Here is a 17,279-nt window from a genome sequence, read left to right as displayed (position 1 = left end):
ATGGGATCGTATTCCATTTATGAAGCCTCCCAGAATGTGGCCAGTCTGGCCATGTTTGGTAGATTTTGTATCCGTTTAGATAATCTGTAGTTAGCCAGCATTTCTGTAAAAATGTCAGATTTAGTCGGTATTTCAATCCCTCCAATGCTGCGAGTGATATGTTTCATGGTCTTGTTATCAGCAGTGTAGGAAAGAACCTAGGTAGTGTGATGAATATAGCAATGTCTTCACTCCCTCTCTGGGGAAACTTTGCATATGGCCAGGGAAAGGCACCTGCTACCTGATCCTGACCCTGGGGGTGGCTGTCTGAGGGAGGACCATATGAGGGAAGACAACCCTCATGGAAGGGAGGTAGACTCACTGACAGGAACATTGTGTCCCCCTTTCCACTCAGGTATGTGTGCCACCCCTCCCCCCCAACCCTCCATACTTTGGGGAATGATAATACCAATCCATTACCTTCCCATCTCTGTATGTCGTACTGTGATGTAGAACATCTTATTGAAAGTGATAGACACACATACACATATCCACATAAGCATACTGGGATGAGGAAAAGGGCTCCACCAATGAAGATCACATCCACCAAGAAGTTCACCATGCGTTCTAGTCGTTGGGAACATGTGACCGATGCCGGGATAGTCAAAGGGCCTGACAGACGGGAAAGTGAGAGACATACCATACGCGAAGCCGGTCAGGACACAGAGAAAAAGCAGTTAGCAGAGCGGAGCGGGAGATCTGCTGGAAGCGCCAGACGCAGAGGCTCTGAGAGGGAAGGTCCATAGGCAGAGGAAGCTACCAAGCGACATGGAAGGCACAGTGGGGACCATAGAGGACGTCTTCCAGGGCAGAACGCTAACCACTGGGAGAACGGGAGGTTGCGAGTAACGCTGGAGCTGCCGACGAAGACCAGTGAGCCTAATACAGGAATTTGGGACACTGGGGCGCTCCAAAGCATTTGCTGCACACCATTAATAAAGAGGGCGCACTCGTGAAGTACGAGGAAGTACTGTTAGCTGTTTGCACATCATTCTCTGTCTGCTGTGTGCTTCGTGGCAGGTTTCTTCAATTCGAAAATCCGAAGCAATTTCGACAGGAGGAAGTCTTTTGCTGTAACACGGAAGTTGCCTGACCTGGACTTCAAACTCCCGTGGGATTTGCCTAGACTCTCAAGTCCCTCCTTTAACTCCGCCCCCTTGTGCCTACAAATACCGAGTGCCCTGCGCACTCGTGAAGTACGAGGAAGTACTGTTAGCTGTTGTCTGTGGGCGGTGTGCGGTGAGCGTCTTAGCCTGTCCTGCTGTTTTTCAGGAGCTCGTCCTATTTTTGCCCCTGGCATTGATTTTGCTTATAGAATTAGCAAATCACCTTTAAACAGAGCCGTGTATGCGGGGCTTATACTGTGGTGTCTGTTTGAAGTATTAACTGTTCGACCCTCACTTAGACAAAGTCAATGGCTAAAGTGTACACGCTAAAGTCTAACATGCCTAATATTGAGTCCCTTGTGGACAAACCTTATGATTTTCAAACTACCCCAAAGCGGTGAATGGCTCTTACCCCCGCATAATTGTGCGGGGTCGCTCTTTATCCCATACTAGCGACATCAGGAAGTTTTGTGCGGATAGCTCTGCTGGTCAAGCCAATCCTAACGTATGCGAGCAAGATAAGATCCGCAAAAATAATCATAAAAGTGCTTTCGGAGTTCCTGCCTGCAGTGAAAAGCTAAGCGAAAATGTAGCTGTGGTAGATTTATGTATACCTACTTCTATCCCGGCCATATGTGTAGAGGGTACCGATTGCGAAAATAGTAACAAGGGTGTACCTGAAGCTTTTGTAAGTGACGAAAGAATTAATGAAAAGGGATCCGATTGTGAAAATAGTAACAAGGGTGTACCTGAAGGTCTTACAAGTGACGAAAAAATTAATGCCAATGTTGGAGCTATAGATCTTTGTACTCCCTCTGACTCCCTTTTTAGCTGCTTTTTCAGAAGAAAACCTGCTGGGGGTTTTTGCGTTGTCAGCCAATAAAAAATCCACTGCCGATATTCTTGTACACTCTATTTACATCCCTCCTACGGATGTCAAATCCCCTGAAAGCTTTCCGCCAGAAGTAATTGTAGAGACTGATGAAGCGCCTATAGCGACAGTTGATTCTTCATCTGATGACGCCATAGTTCAACCGTGTGCTGAAGATGATGTTGATCAGTTGTCTCAATCCCCTGTGATGTTTCCAGAATGCTCTCAAGAATCCTCTATTTTATCAATCTCCTTTACGCAACACTCCCCTCGGCGTGCTATCTCTTCTAAAGCAGATTCCCAAAACCTGCAAAAATCCCCTCTCTCCTCTCCCAGCGAAATTGCATTACAAGCGATGAATACGGCTTTGTTCACTTTGGCTAAGCTATATGAAACCTTAGATGCGAGGCTGATAGATCAAAATTTTCTATTAAAAGAGCTGCTAGAAAGCAAAAATGCGGTCATCTTGCCTGTTGTCTGTCCTATAAATGAAAATACAAACACTATTTCTAGATCTGTTAGCGCGCCAATAAGTGTGGCGGAAGAAGTATCAAGAATGACCAAACCAGTGCCTTTGCTCCAAGAAGTCAGTGTGAGCAACCTGAGTGAAAAGAGAATTAAGAAACCAAGCTCTAACTGTGTGGGTCAGGACCTGAGTGTAATTGAGACAATTGACCTCAGAGTGGGGAAAGATGAGGAAATAAAACTAGCAGGTAAGATGACAGGTGTTCAAATTGATAAACCTGCTTTCTGTCCCATTATATACACAGAGACCTACAATATATTTAGTGTTACCAAAAAAGGGAAAAAACATATAAATAATCCCCAATCTGATCTAAAAAAAAAAACAAAGAATCAAAAGATCACAAAGACCCAAAAGAATAATAATTCTCAACAGTTTATTAAGCACATTTCTTTACCTGATAAGTTGTCAAGAAAAAAGTGCAGCTATTGTTCGGAAGTATACTGCCATTAAGAGGAACAAAGCTACTCAACCTCCCATTAAGCTATCGGCGGCAAGCTTTTGTAATTATAATAACACTGTTCCGATACATGAGCCCCTTGATAATTTAGTGTCCGAAATTACCAAACAGGATTCGAGAGAGGATTCTTCAAATTCTATCACTATGGGGCAGCAACCTTTGATGAAGGAGCAGATGAGTTTTCATGATAACCAGTTACAAAAACACTCTTTTCTAACCTTAGATGAGAGACGTGAAGAGATCATGAAGTCGATGGGAATATTCTTCTCCCGTCCCTCTGACCTTTCAAGGGCCCCAATAGATAGATAGATCTTTTGAAGCTGCTTTTAATCAGACAGGTAGGCAGAATCCGTCAGAGCAGGGTTCAACTTCTCTCCAGAGAAATAGATATGATAAGTCAAGCATAAAAACACCATATGTGAACACGATGCCTGCACAGAACCAAAAGACCACAAAAACGATACCGAGGAACAGACATGACAAATGCAATGATCATACTCATGTAAGCTTAATCTTACAATGCAGAGGTGGGGAGTATGGCCTGTATGATTTAAATCGGTCATCTGTGCTTAACATCCTGCGTACTATCCCAATTTTACAAGGAATTAAATCTGAGGATATGGCTCAGATAGAATTCATAGATGACCGAGATGGAGCAATTGTGAAAATATGGATGACCTCAGACATAGTCAAACACACAATCTGGCAGGCAAGGGATGATATTTTCCATCCATGGTTTTTATTGCACAATCCTTCGGCTACGCCAGCAGTGATCAATACTTTCCCCGCAAATGTAGCTAATATATTCCCTTCAAGTTCTACTAAAGGCATAAATGGAACCATACGACGTAGTGACAAATCAGCTGACCCTTTAATGATAAAATGTTTCACAACAGGTGGAAATCAATCACGAATGGTAATGACTGCTGCTTTGAACAAAAGGCTAAATGAATGCTAGCTGTCTTGTAATGGGACTAGAATGAATGTCCAATTGGCCTCTTGGAATACAAGAGGCCATGCACACCTCAGTTCATCCTCAGCATCTATTTTTGGTATGTATGACTTTGTCATGCTTCAGGAGGTTTGGTTAACTTCTTCCCCAGCTTGGTAGAACCATCAGGTGATCTTGGAACCAGCAATTAAACTTCCGAGAGGTCGTCCCAAGGCGGGCCTTCTTACAGCCGTAAAATTAGATCATGGCTGGAAGATTGAAGCATGGGCCGCCCCTAACAGCTACACCCAGATGGTCCGAATTTCCAATAAGGATCATATTATTGCCTGTATTAACTTGTATTGGAACGATTTAGAGATCTCTGACAACCGTTTTTTCAGGGACTTGAATAACTGCCTGAAAATGATTGACAGAGATCCTCTGGTGAAATTCAGAATTATTGCAGGTGACTTGAATATGGATTGTGTGTGCTTGAAGGGGGGAAAATTACGGGAAACTAAAGAAAAATGGAAATCCCTAATGACAGAAAGAGGTCTTAACATGATAAATGGTTCTGTTGAGGGCGATGTACCGCCAAAAGCCACATGGCAACAAGGTAATGTTACATCAACCATTGATTATATATATATATATATATATATATATATATATATATATATATATATATATATATATATATATATATATATACCAACTATGAACTTTTTTCCATGGTTACCTCTTTTGGAGTGCTGTACCAAACTAAAAGTGATCATAATTTGCTCCATCTGTCCTGGTGCTTACCAGTTAAGAATATTCCAGAATCTGGTTGGAAATACATGCCAAATCTAGGAGTCTCTACCAATGGCAACCGCTTTAAGTGGACTTTGTTGAGTCTTGGTAAATTACTGCAGGCGGTTTCATATCCGAAAGATATCATAAACCCTGAATTGCACTATATACAAGGGGATTATGTGAGCATACTTCAGAATTTCAAAAAATCTGCTCGATGTAATGTCAATGTTCAGAAATCCCACACGCATGCATATGATGAGGAAATAAGGTCCAGGAAAACAGCCTTTAGAAGAGAGATACGATATGTTACTCAGCAAAATGGTTCTTATGATATCCAAATGCAAAAACAGATATAGGAACTGGATCAAACAGCGGAAAGCAAAGATGATTTTGCAGGATGCACATACTATGTTGTATTCCATAGCATCTAAGAACTCTGCATTAATATGGGGACTGATTAAAACCTCCTATGGGGATACACAATCCATAAGACAAATTAATCCTGTCCCTGAAGAAGTATGGGTTCAATATTACACCTCTCTGTATGCTGAAATGCATATCCCTGCCCGGTTGTATCAGATGGATTATATTGGGAAATACGACCTCGAGTATGACAAGATATATATCGAAATGTATATTAAAAAACTGAGCACATCTAGGGCCCCTGGTCCTGATGGTCTTTCCAATATTATGTTAAAGGGAAATCCAGAGGCGTGGGCTGCTATTTTGGGTGCGATTTTTGATCAAGTAATTACTAGCAGAAGAATTCCTGCCTCCTGGCAAAAATCTATTATTGTACCCATTTATAAAAAAGGAGACAGGCTCAGCCCTAAGAATTATAGACCAATTGCTCTCCTTGATGCACCTGGGAAAAATTTTGCCCGCTTGATATTGAGGGACTTTAACAAATGGTCTCAGCAGGAGGGAATAAGAGATCCGTTCCAGACGGGGTTTATAGCTGGCCTTGGCACTTCTGTAAACCTAAAAGTGCTAGATGCAATCAAACAGCACGAACTTCAGCTTAATCAAGCAGTCTTTATGGCCTTCATTGATTTTGAAACTGCTTTTGACTCTGTATCAAGAAAATTGTTATTTAACAAGCTAGTCAATAATGCATGCCCAGAATACTTAATTCATTGGATAATCCAATTTCATTCACAAACCTCAGTACAAATTCGTCTGAATATGGATGGCTCTCTGTCGAGAGCAATCAGCACGCACAAGGGATTAAAACAGGGATGTCTTTTAGCTTCAACCTTGTTTAATTTCTTTATAGCAGATGTGGTGCAGGATTTCAGAAAGGTTTTGTCAGATGCTCCGCGGCTAGGGAAATGTGCTGTCCCTTGGATGTTTTATGCAGATGACCTGGTTCTACTCTCCAAAACATCCTGTGGATTACAGAAGCTACTCGAACAATTGGGAGAATATGTTAAAACGAAATGATCTGGTCATAAATGTGTCAAAAACTAAACTTTGAAAAATGTACCCAATAGAACTTCCAGTGCAGTGGGGTTCTCGTGGTCATTAATGGCAGCGCCATTAGAAAATGTGACGCAGTATAAATATTTAGGGTTAAATGTTAATACATAGAAGGCTGATTACCCCTACTGGGAGGAACTGAAAAATAAAGTTAATACGTTAATCTCCCAGGCTTCCATTATTAAATACAAATACTGTTCTTTCTCCATGAAACCCATCTTCTTGTTTTACTGTCAGAATGTAGTACCGACAATTCTTTACGGTGCTGAAACTAGATCGTGGAGAAATGAACTGGCATGGTCAAAAATGGAAGGCAGATTTTGGAAAAAGATCTTGAATGTTCCCAAATCTTTGCAGAGATGCCTGTTGAGATATGAACTGGGATTATCTTCTCTTTACTGCATGTATATGTGGAAACTATGTTGTTTATATCGTAAATGTCTAATGACTCATCAAGACAACTCTCTTTTGCATGTCCTGTCTGTTTATATGGAAAAAAGCGATCACAAAGTAATGGCCAAATGGCGTTTGCAAGTTGAGCAATTTTTATTAATAACTGAGGTTTCTAAGGAAATGCTGACATCTAACCCATGCAGAGCGAAACAGAAGATCATAATGTGGGACTGGATTAATACTTATGAACAGTGCCAAAAGACCAAACATGCATTTATTCATGGGATAATTGTTAAAAAAATCAGAACAACTGAGTTATTTGTTGAAGTTCCCTAATGCTAAAGCTAGACTTTCCTTTTTAAGATTCGGAATGAATTGCTGGCATACAAGGAATATTTTGGCCAAACGGAACCTTCTGTCTAAGGAAGAGGACGTTTGTAGATTTTGTAAAATTCCTAATGTATCTGAAACCTTATTTCACTTAGTCGTGGAGTGTCCCTCGTTACTGAACATGAGAATTGAACACTTTAGGAAACACTTCTGTACCTATACACATGTATCTATTGAACTTTTTTGGTATAGATTTTTCAACATTCAACTAACTACTGTGAGAATAGCAATCTTAAATTACATGAAGGCTTTGAAGTTGAAGGAAAATATCTGTGAATCTGACTTGAATTGAGTATACGATATTAAAGGTCTCATTGTATCTTTATTTATTGCAATTATTATGTGTTTATATATATTTTTTTAGAGTATTGTCTTAAATGTGTTAAAACAAAATTGTGATACTTTTATAGATGTGAACATGTTGTTAATCTTGTGTTTTACATTTCTTGTTTTTTTTTTTTTGTTTTGAAAAGTTGATTTTTTTCAACTGCATCAATAAAAAAAATAAAATAAAAAAAAAATAAAGAGGGTGAATGCCAGCATGAGAGTTGGAACACTGGGACAGCTAAAAGGAATAATGCATATGAATGAGAGCAGGTTGTGGACCCAACAGATAAATAAGGAGAAGAGAAAGGTTGTGAACTGTTTGAGATTAAAGGAAACTGCACACTTGATGTTGATGAGAACAGTGAGTCAGGGACTTGCAATCAATTATGAGAAAACAACGGAAGACCCATACCCCTTGAAAGTGGAAGCTATTAGAAGTGTAATTCAGGGAAAGGGAAGCTTCCTGGAGTTGGTGAAACCCTTAAGTTGAGATGTTAAAAAGTCCTGGCAGGAGATTACTAGCCAATGTGATTGCGAGTCTGGGACCCGCACCCAATTGCGAATACACTGTAATAGTCAAGTGGAAAGGCAACCTCTTAGGTGTGTGAAATCCAGGGGAAGGGAACCAAAACCCCCTGGATTGGAAAGTTCCATTTTGTGTGAAGAAAGTCTTGGCAGGAGAATACACAAGGTGAATTGATTGTGCGTCTGGGACCCACGCCCAAATATATACAAGACAGTAAAAACTTTAAATGTGGGAAATACAGGGGAAAAAGAAATCCTGCCCACTGGACCGGGAAATTGGAAACTGTGGACAAAACCGGATCCCTTGAACTATTGTGCTTGCAAACTATAAAGCATCTGGAGAACTCTGTGGAAGAGAAACACATCCTGAGTGTGAACTGAAAAGAATCTGAGAAACGTAGGGGAGGGGGACTCCCTCTTGAGAATTGTGGCACTTTGAATATTTGTTTTTGCAACTTTTAGAACTTTATGTTGGGACTTTGGAAAAAGCTACAAATGGCCCGTTGAAAGATTATCTGGCTCCTTTAAGTTCCCCCGTCTGGGGAAAAATGCTGGTAATGCAGGCACCAGCATTTTTTCCAGACCAAGGAAACAGAAGTTTGCCGGTGGGGGCAGAGATCGACTGGCAGGCCTTACCTGCCGGTAAGGCCCCTACCGGCAAATACATGCCAGAATCACTGGCACCAGTTCTACCGTTGCAAGTCATTCCGGCAGTCCCATCCATCGAGTCCTCTGGGACGCCATAGAATGGCAACTTACTGGCATCTCCACCGCCTGTAATATCCCGGTAATACCAGGATATCGGGCAGCGGAAGCAGTAAGGCAGTTTTACCAGTATCCTGCTGGAACTACCGGTGGAATGCCGCCAAAACTGGAATGGGGGCAAATATCCCTTAGCACTTTATTTTGAGTTTAGCATGTAAGGGTCAAGTTAGTATTTTGGGCACAGGACGGAGAACTCTTTTTACTTTTGGACATTCTGACACCAACATCCTTTAGTTTTGTTGAGGCGGGGAAATCCCTCGTAGTGATAGGGCGAGAAAGGTCTTCAGCCAACTTTTTTTCTTCAATAAAAGTCTATAGCAACCGACACAATACCCCTGTGTCCAAGTCTTACTCGTATTCCTTACAGTAGCCATGTACAATCTTGCATTTTGTTGACTTTGCACATTTCAGTATTTCCACTTGCTTCCCTCCTTCTGCCCATCATTTGTTGCTAATGTTTACAATTCATTATCTTTATCCTTCTACCGAAACTCTATATTTACCATAGGATAATGGTCTACATCATATCCTAGTTTTAGAAAGTGAGACAAGTAAGATCTTATCATGTTCACTGTGTCACGTGATGTGCTCGGTAAAGGCGGATTATCTATACATACATGTGACTAGGAGTTAATACTCTAAGTAGTGGTATACATTCCATAAGATTCAAGACATGTCCCGATTTAGCTTTGCATCATTCCTTTTTGGGAATAGATTACGAAGTGTAAATTACCATTTCATTGATGTCTGTCAGCACAGTTATATGGTGCTGCTACACAACTTGCATCCTTCATTATAAGAATAGTTGTTTGCTAGAGTTACCAGTCGCAATGAAGGGCATCGCACTAAAGGAGTGGAGCAGCGGTCAAAAATGGTGCACTGAGTCTTATCTATGGTTATGTTCGCAATTGATATCTCATCTTCACCCTCATTTTCCACCATTTGCTTTTTTTGTTCTGACAGCAGGCCAGTTGACTTTTCTCACCTTTTCTTTTGGCTATGCTAGCTAGGGCTGATGGGAGTTGTAGTGCTATACATCTGGTGAAGCAAATGTTGCAGACCCCGCGCTAGGTGCATTTAAGTACTGTGCTTGCCACTAAATGTGAAGTAGATGGGGACAATAGGTCACCTTCAGAAGTTATTCAACTGGAAAAAATCCAATGTAAATAATCGGGAATAGAGCCAAACTCCTCAAAAAATATTTTAAAGTTGAAAATTGTTTTATATGCCTGAAAATATATTCTTACTTGAATTATTAATGATTACCATTGTCGTGGCCAAGAGCGGACCCCTTTCCAAGGGCCAGCCTCAGCTTGCAGCAACATAGCAATATAAGGAAATAAGGGGAGAGACAGACTGATGGTAAATCAAGCATTGTGTATTAGGCAGCCAATACACAGCATATAGAGACATTATCCGCAGGGAAGTAGGAAGTGTTACAGCAGTGTGGCACACATAGCTTTCTCTAGTGCCCCCACCCTAGAGTGCCGGTTTATATAACACATCATAGGCAAACACTAATATGTTTTTCTACTTCACAATGGGGGTGTTTCTTGGCACGACATTAAAGACATTTGGAAAGGACGGTCAACATCTTAATTGTGACGCAGCACTGCGAGGACATCGTGCTGTATTATGTATAAGCAGTATTCACAGAAACCCCTTCTGTTACCTCCTGTACATGGGGTTAATGCTAAACTTGTAGAGAATACGCGGAAGGGAAGGTCTGACATGTCCTCTGCCTTAGAAGGGGTTTGGGCCTGTCCAGGGTACTTCGTGTAGATCAGGGACAGGGAAGCAGATGGAGGTGACATGGAGGATCTGAGGCCTAACTGTATGGGAGAGCATACTAGCATTGCATATCATAACATAGCAATTCTGAATAACATAGCAATCCTGCATATCATAGTATAGCATAATAATCCTGCCACATCACCATTGTCTATAAACATTTACTTCTAATATTGGATGATCCCTGTCATCTTGTGCCTATTGGCAGCACACTGGTGGAAACTGCCGAGAGACCATCACCACCCTTACACTTCATGGTGGCTTACTTCTCTAGTGACAAAGAACACAATGAGGGACACAGGGATGCAAGCCTACTGAGGGATGAGACTTGTATCATCACAAAAGACGGGGATCGGCAGTAGGTAAGCACAAGACGTTTTAGATCAGCAAGCATTTATTCTGGATATTTACATGGTTGGGACAAATTGAGAAAAATGCAGTGCACAACTTCAGTGTCAACAGCAGGATGGCTTCTTTGTGCTTGATATATTTTAAGTGGTTTAGCTTGCAAATCTTAGTCTGTGTTCTTTGCCCTGGTTAGATAAGTGACTGAACTCAAAGTTCTGAGGGGTGTAAGTAGCCCCCTCCTGCTCCTTTCATGTCTCGTAGGTTCATCATCTTTGATCCTGTGCCTCTCAACCTCACCTGTAGGAGCCACCTATTTTGAGGTCTTTGAGCCCCACATGCTCTTGCTGGGTCAGGGCAGAAGTTCGGTTTACCATACAGAACTCTAGGACTTCCACCTAGTGACCAGATGTTGTTTTAGAAGCTTTACTCCCATTTACTTGCTTAGCTCCCTGTCTCCCGGTCCTGGCACAGTTCTCCAAATTCGATCCTCTTTCCTCAATCAGTTGCCATGATTTTGTGCCATGGGGAATCTTTATTGCACCTCCAATCCTGTCCCCTGACCCCCGACTCCCTCCTCTACCACCTCCCTGATGCTTTGTCATGTGTTTGCCTCCAAACAGCTCAGCCTCATTCGTTGTAGAAGTTGGGTAGGCCTGCTCCTGTTTTTCTAACAACTCTCGTTCAGAGCTTCTCCTGATGCCTCCAATCACACGCCTTCCTCTCTCAGATGTCTCCTTTTCCTCTCCCTTTTTTGTCCTCTTCTGACCTTGTGCCACTTGGCTTTCCTTCAACCCCCTCCTGGTCTTTCTTCCTAACACCTTCTCTAACTCTAATCTCCTCTCCAATATATGTTATCCTTTCTCCTCTTTTCTTCTTCCTCCAACCATCTCCTTCAGCCACAGTCCCTCTGCTTCAATTCACCACAAGCTAGGGAGGGAGTTCAGACAGCGAATGTGATTGCCTTATGCAGTAGTCATAAAGTAGAGGTCATTAAGTGCTGTATACTAAACTGGAAGGTATGAATCCCCAGGCTAAGGTGGCAACTGCTTACTTTAGGTGAGCGAGCCAGGGACAGTGTGAGGAATCCTGCAGATTCCTCCCAGAACCCTTGCCTAACGTCTCCTCCCAGGTGGCCAGGGTAAGGCAACCTCTACTAGAACCTAACCTTGGGGGTGGTATTAGCCTGGTGGATCAGGAAGAGAAGGGCCCCAAGGGAATGGGAAGACTTAGTTAGGAGAAACGCTATATTCGTCCTCTTCTGAGAGTGTGGTTTCTTTAATAACGGAATGCTTAAAGGCTAGTGTCATAGTCATACTTCCCTTCCCTCCTTTTCTCAAGTTGTCAGTTTTGAAAACCCCTTTGGTAAATGTGGGAATGATGCATGTAGGGACCAGGGAACTAATACCACCCCTTCTGATAGTTCCAATTCCATCTCGAGTTTGAATTATAAATTCAAGAATCACCCATTGTTAGGGAGAATTTTTATTTTATTGCTTAATTCCTCCCCCCTTAGAGACCCACAGCTCCTTTGATGCACTTTCAGACTTTTTAATTTTCACCCTGGAGTGAGAGATACCTTTTGCTCACTCTCTCATGTGTTTTTGGAGTCTGACAAACTCCATAGGCATCTACCTTTTGTATAGTGACACACAGCACCTTCAGTGCAGTGTCCCACACATCACCTTCAGTGCAGTGTCCCAGAGAAATCCTTTAGATTTCAAATACGGTTTAAATACCTTTTCTTGTGTGAACTGCCGTTCCCAAGAATAGTAAATTGAAATTGACTTTACTTACCTGTTTTTTTTCTATGTAGGTCCAGTACACCCAATCTTATGTGGAAGTACTGGGGGGTTACTTAGTAGCCCCTTTTCCTACTTCTTCATGTAACATTTTTTATGTTACCCTCACTACATTTAATGGCTGGTGGCAGTGGTTTAATTTTCCTACCATTGTGCGTTTTACCGCAGGCTAAATCCTCAGCTGCATTATTGCACCCATGGGTGCCAATTTTGTCTTCATGGCCCGGTCTTCCTTTTTCGCCATTTCTTGCTTGTGAGGGCCTTCTTGGGTTTTACTTTTGGCGTGAAACCAGGTTTAACCCTTTTGTTCATTTTACCTTTGGCGGGCTTCAATGCTGAAACCCACCTCTTGGCTCCCGTGTGTCTGGTAGGGCAGGAAGCGAGGGAGGTGCCCCAAAACTCACTGTCCTTAGTTTCCTTGGTTACCTGAATGCACCCAGTGCTGATTGGCTGACTGGCTGGCTGATTGGCTGGCTGGCTGGCTGTCCTTTCAGGACAATCAACCTGCTGGGTGATTGACAGCCTAGGCCGTGCATGAATGGGAGAAACCTGCTTAAAAGGTGAGGTTTTTGGGACTAGAGTCAGTCGACCACTGGGAGAAACACCCAATGAAGAAACCATGAACAAAGCTTGCTGCATCCTCCTGGACCTTTTGAATTGCCCGGTGAAGCCCTGCTGCTTTGTTGAAACTCCTTTATCTAATCGACAAGAGAAGCTCCGGACGGGACGACTTCTTCCGTTGGGTTAGTGGGACCAACTAACCCCGAGGCGTACTCCACTGGACCATCTTCCCCGACAGGCTGTACTTCTTCACTGCTGCAGGAACCGAGTGCCAGGGGTTGAGAAATCTGTAGTCTAGTGAAACGTCTGAAATCCTGCCAGTACCTCCAGGAATCTCTGAAGGACCCTACAGAAGCAGGACGACCAGAGCTAGAGTCCCCTCACCAGAGTGCAGGACTCGAGGAGTGAAGGAAGCCCAACCGTTATTCGGGGATGTACTGTTTACTGCACGCTGAAACAGTGAAGTGCCGTTGATCCGAAAAGAGCCTGTAGCTGCCAGCGACCTCCAAATTGCTGTTGCTGGAGTCCTCCAGCGGTCCTTCCTCTTGTCCCCATGACTGAGGCTCAGGAACCCAGGACCTGGGTCGCTGCAACAGCACAGAATCCAGCTGGACCACTCTTCTTCAAACTAGAGACTTGGGGTACTTACCTCATTGTCTTTTTAGCTTTGCTCTTCTCGGTTGAGATTTGCATTGGCTACTTTTTTAGAGTTTATTCTAACTTTGCTTTTCACAAGTGTAACAGCTTGTGACCCTACAAGTGATTTCTACAAAACTCTCTAACTTGTTCAAGACCTTTATCTACGAAGTGCCTCCGCTCTATAGACTTTGTTCCAATTTACTTTGGCTGTCCTGGCTCCTTGCAGACTCTTATAGTCCATTGACTCTGATATTTCTGTCCCTCAGAGATGGCAACTTGTTTTTAGACTGTTATTGCTGGGAAAGGTTTATCTAGACTTCATTGGAAGATTTAAGTATACTCACATGCCTTGAGAACCCGTTTAACCCTTTTCCTTCCTTTAACTTTCCCTTTCTGCAACCTCTGAATCTGCAAAGTATAACTAGTGATATATAAATGCCATTCCTGTCCTTGTAAATAACGTCACCTCCGGGCGTTGGAATTGTGTAATAAGCATATCCAAAGAGTATCCACTTACTGATGCAGATTCTGAAGTATATTTGATTGTTACATATGTGGCCCGTTTTAAAGAACGCGTATTTAAAAATTGATGTTAGATAAATAAATAACTACTTATAACTGAAACCTTGAGTGTATGTGTTACTTGGATACTTGTATTTGCGAATTTCATTGCTACATCTCACATTTACCCCCCATGCGATAGGCCTGGCTGCTCAGTCACTCTGCCAACTTGTTTAGTACATACCTATACCAAAAGGTGGGTTATGTAATACCAAGCAGAGAAGTGTTGTGTAGTTTCACAGAGTGCTGCTACACCATTTCTTACCCAACACCCATCCATTCCTTTAAAGCCTCCTTCTGAAGATACATTTTATGAAACATTGATTCTGAGGGAATTAAAGGATGTAAAACGGAACAAGAGCATTGGACTAAAGCCCTCACAGGACAAGGCTGCAATGTTGAGTGATGCAGGTTCTCAGACGCTGCCCGGCGATACGTAGCACGCACTGCTATGTCTGCGCTTCCGTGCCTTTAAGCACCGAGATACGGACCCTCTGTGGCAAAGCCCTCGCAGGACAAGGCAGCAGTGTTGAGCGATGCAGGTGTTTGGCGGCAAATGGGTAGCAGTGTAGGCAGTGAGTGCGGACAACCTCCCCCTCCTGTCTGCAGCCGCAAAGTAAGAACGTGTTCGGAGAACACACCCCCCCACCTCACCCCCCTGACCTGGTGACCATCTCACTGTTGCATACTTGTTGTTCCCTCTCTCACCCCGCCCACAAACACCCCCTCCCTCGCATCTTAGGCCGCGTGCGCTCCCTCGCATCTTAGGCCACGTGCGCTCCCTCGCATCTTAGGCCGCGTGCGCTCCCTCGCATCTTAGGTCGCGTGCGCTCCCTCGCATCTTAGGTCGCGTGCGCTCCCTCGCATCTTAGGCCGCGTGCGCTCCCTCGCATCTTAGGCCGCGTGCGCTCCCTCGCATCTTAGGCCGCGTGCGCTCCCTTGCATCTACGCCCGTGTGTGCTGCCTCGCATCCTAGGTCCCCTCACTCCCTGCCATACCTTCCCTCCCCTATTTGTACTGTTCTTGACGTTTGTCTCCACGACTGTTGTTACCTCTAGGTTCACTTGGTGATTGACTTTTTTTGTCCTCTGCTCAGTTTGTGCCTCCCAGTACTGCCTGCTTCCTCCAATCTAGGTACCCTGTTGTGCTCTTTGCTCTGTTATTTGCCCTCTGGCTCTCTGTTGCGTTCTGTGTCTTGTTGCTCTTTACCTATAATGGCATCCTTCTTCTTGGGTTCCTTATTGTGCGCTGTATGTTGCTGCTGTTTATGCATTGCATCTGATATTTTTATTTTTTTTTTTTGTTTTTGGTCCGTTGTTCTGTCCATGTCCCCTCCTAGTGTTCCCCCACCTGCCTGCTCCCCAGCGCTGCCCACCCCCTCAGCCCCACCTTCTCTTCACCCCCCCTCTTTCTCTCTGCACCTTCTATGGTGCTCTGTCTCACCTATCTTCTCTAACTGCTTGTCTATCAATTTACCTATCATTCTCACTAAGTCTGGTAGGAAGAAGTTCAAAAGGGACATCCCGGTCTCCAACCAGGCCTCACTATCGCTGATCCCTACGCCAGTGCTTGCTCCAGACAGCCCTCACCGACATCCTCTTTGTCATTCCCTCTCCAGGCCTATGGACCCCCCATATCTCTGTTCGCTCTCCTTTTTCCTCTTCTCCCATTAATGGTGGCACCCGGTAAGCGACCCTCCTGGCCCCCTTCCACTCCTCCAAGACCATCATTAATGTCTTCCTAATCGTCACTGTTTCGGTCCAATGCCCTCAGGCCAACCTCGTCCTTTTTGAGCGACGTTTCCCACGCCTTTTCAACTTCCTTTTCTCTCCTGCTAGCTCTTCTCTCCCCTCTGTGGCTCCTCTACCACCTCTGCTGCTCTCTCCGCTGATTCTCTGGCCACCCTGTTGCCTCCTACCTCTGCCACCCCTATGGCACCCTCCTGCTCCTCCTCCCAGGCTACCTTGCCTTCTCCTCCTCCTTCCTCCTCCTTTGCCTACCCTTTGGCACCTGTAAAACTTCCGCAGGGCGTACCTCTGACCTGTACCCTTCCATGGAAGTCTTTCAAGGGGGGCAACCTGCTTCACATTGCTACTCTCAACTCTCGCTCAGTTGTCAAATACTCCTGACATCTGCCGTCTCCCGGAAGAACTTGGTTTGGATGTACTCTCTTACTGAGACTTGGTTCAGGGCCATCTCTGTCACAAGTTTTGACACTCCTTCCGGATGGTTAAGATCCTCTCCGTACCCAGAACCAGCCATCCCGATGGGGGTGTAGCCTTGAATTTCCTAGAGTGGATCCCTGCTTCTATCATTCCTATGCAGGACTACTCCTACTTTGAATGCCTGGTCTGCAGGCGCTGTATCTCTCCTGGCCTCTCTCTCATTGTGGCCCTATCTACAGGCTGCCTGGCCAGGCTGCCCTCTTCCTCTGAGTGGGTGCCCCTCTCCTCCTCCCTCCTTGCCTCCACCTCTCAACTTCTCTTCAGAGACCTGAACATCCACCTGGATGCTACTTGCCTTTCTTTCTCTCTGCGGGGCACACACTGGATGTTCTGATCTCCTCAGACCTCCACCTCTCTAACCGTCTCACCACTCCTCTCTCCTGGACTGATCACTTCCTCCTCTCCTTCCATCTCTCACTCACTCTCTCAAAACCCCTCGGGCCAAGCCGACCCCCAGCACTGTCACCTACTTTCTCGGTCCTCCAACCCATGAAGCGTGTGTCTGCTGAGGCTTTCGCCGCTACTTTCTGTTCTCCTTCAGCACCTTTGGCTGACTCGCACCCTGACACAGCTCTATCTAACCTCTGTCTTTCTATCTCTAACGCTCATGATGTCCTTGCCCTTGTCACGAGGATCCGCTTGAAGCCCAAATCTAAGTGCAACTCTTGGTATGACTCCAACCTCGTCACCCTTAAACGCAAGTGCAGGGTGGCTGAGAGGAAGTGGAGAGCGTCAGGTGCACCCTCTGACA

The 17,279-nt window shown here is 44.2% G+C and overlaps 1 protein-coding gene across 2 annotated transcripts in view; it reads left to right on the top strand.

Annotated features, from left to right (window-relative positions):
- CEP290 (centrosomal protein 290) overlaps window positions 1-17,279 on the top strand; it is a 3,224,991-nt gene that overhangs the window by 43,371 nt on the left and 3,164,341 nt on the right. The window lies entirely within an intron of this gene.

The sequence above is a fragment of the Ambystoma mexicanum genome, chromosome 12 (assembly GCF_040938575.1).
Source record: "Ambystoma mexicanum isolate Mex_15411 chromosome 12, UKY_AmexF1_1, whole genome shotgun sequence".
NCBI classification, from domain to species: domain Eukaryota; kingdom Metazoa; phylum Chordata; class Amphibia; order Caudata; family Ambystomatidae; genus Ambystoma; species Ambystoma mexicanum.
Note: the sequence above shows the minus strand (reverse complement) of the source record. Positions and strands in the feature narration are given on the sequence as shown.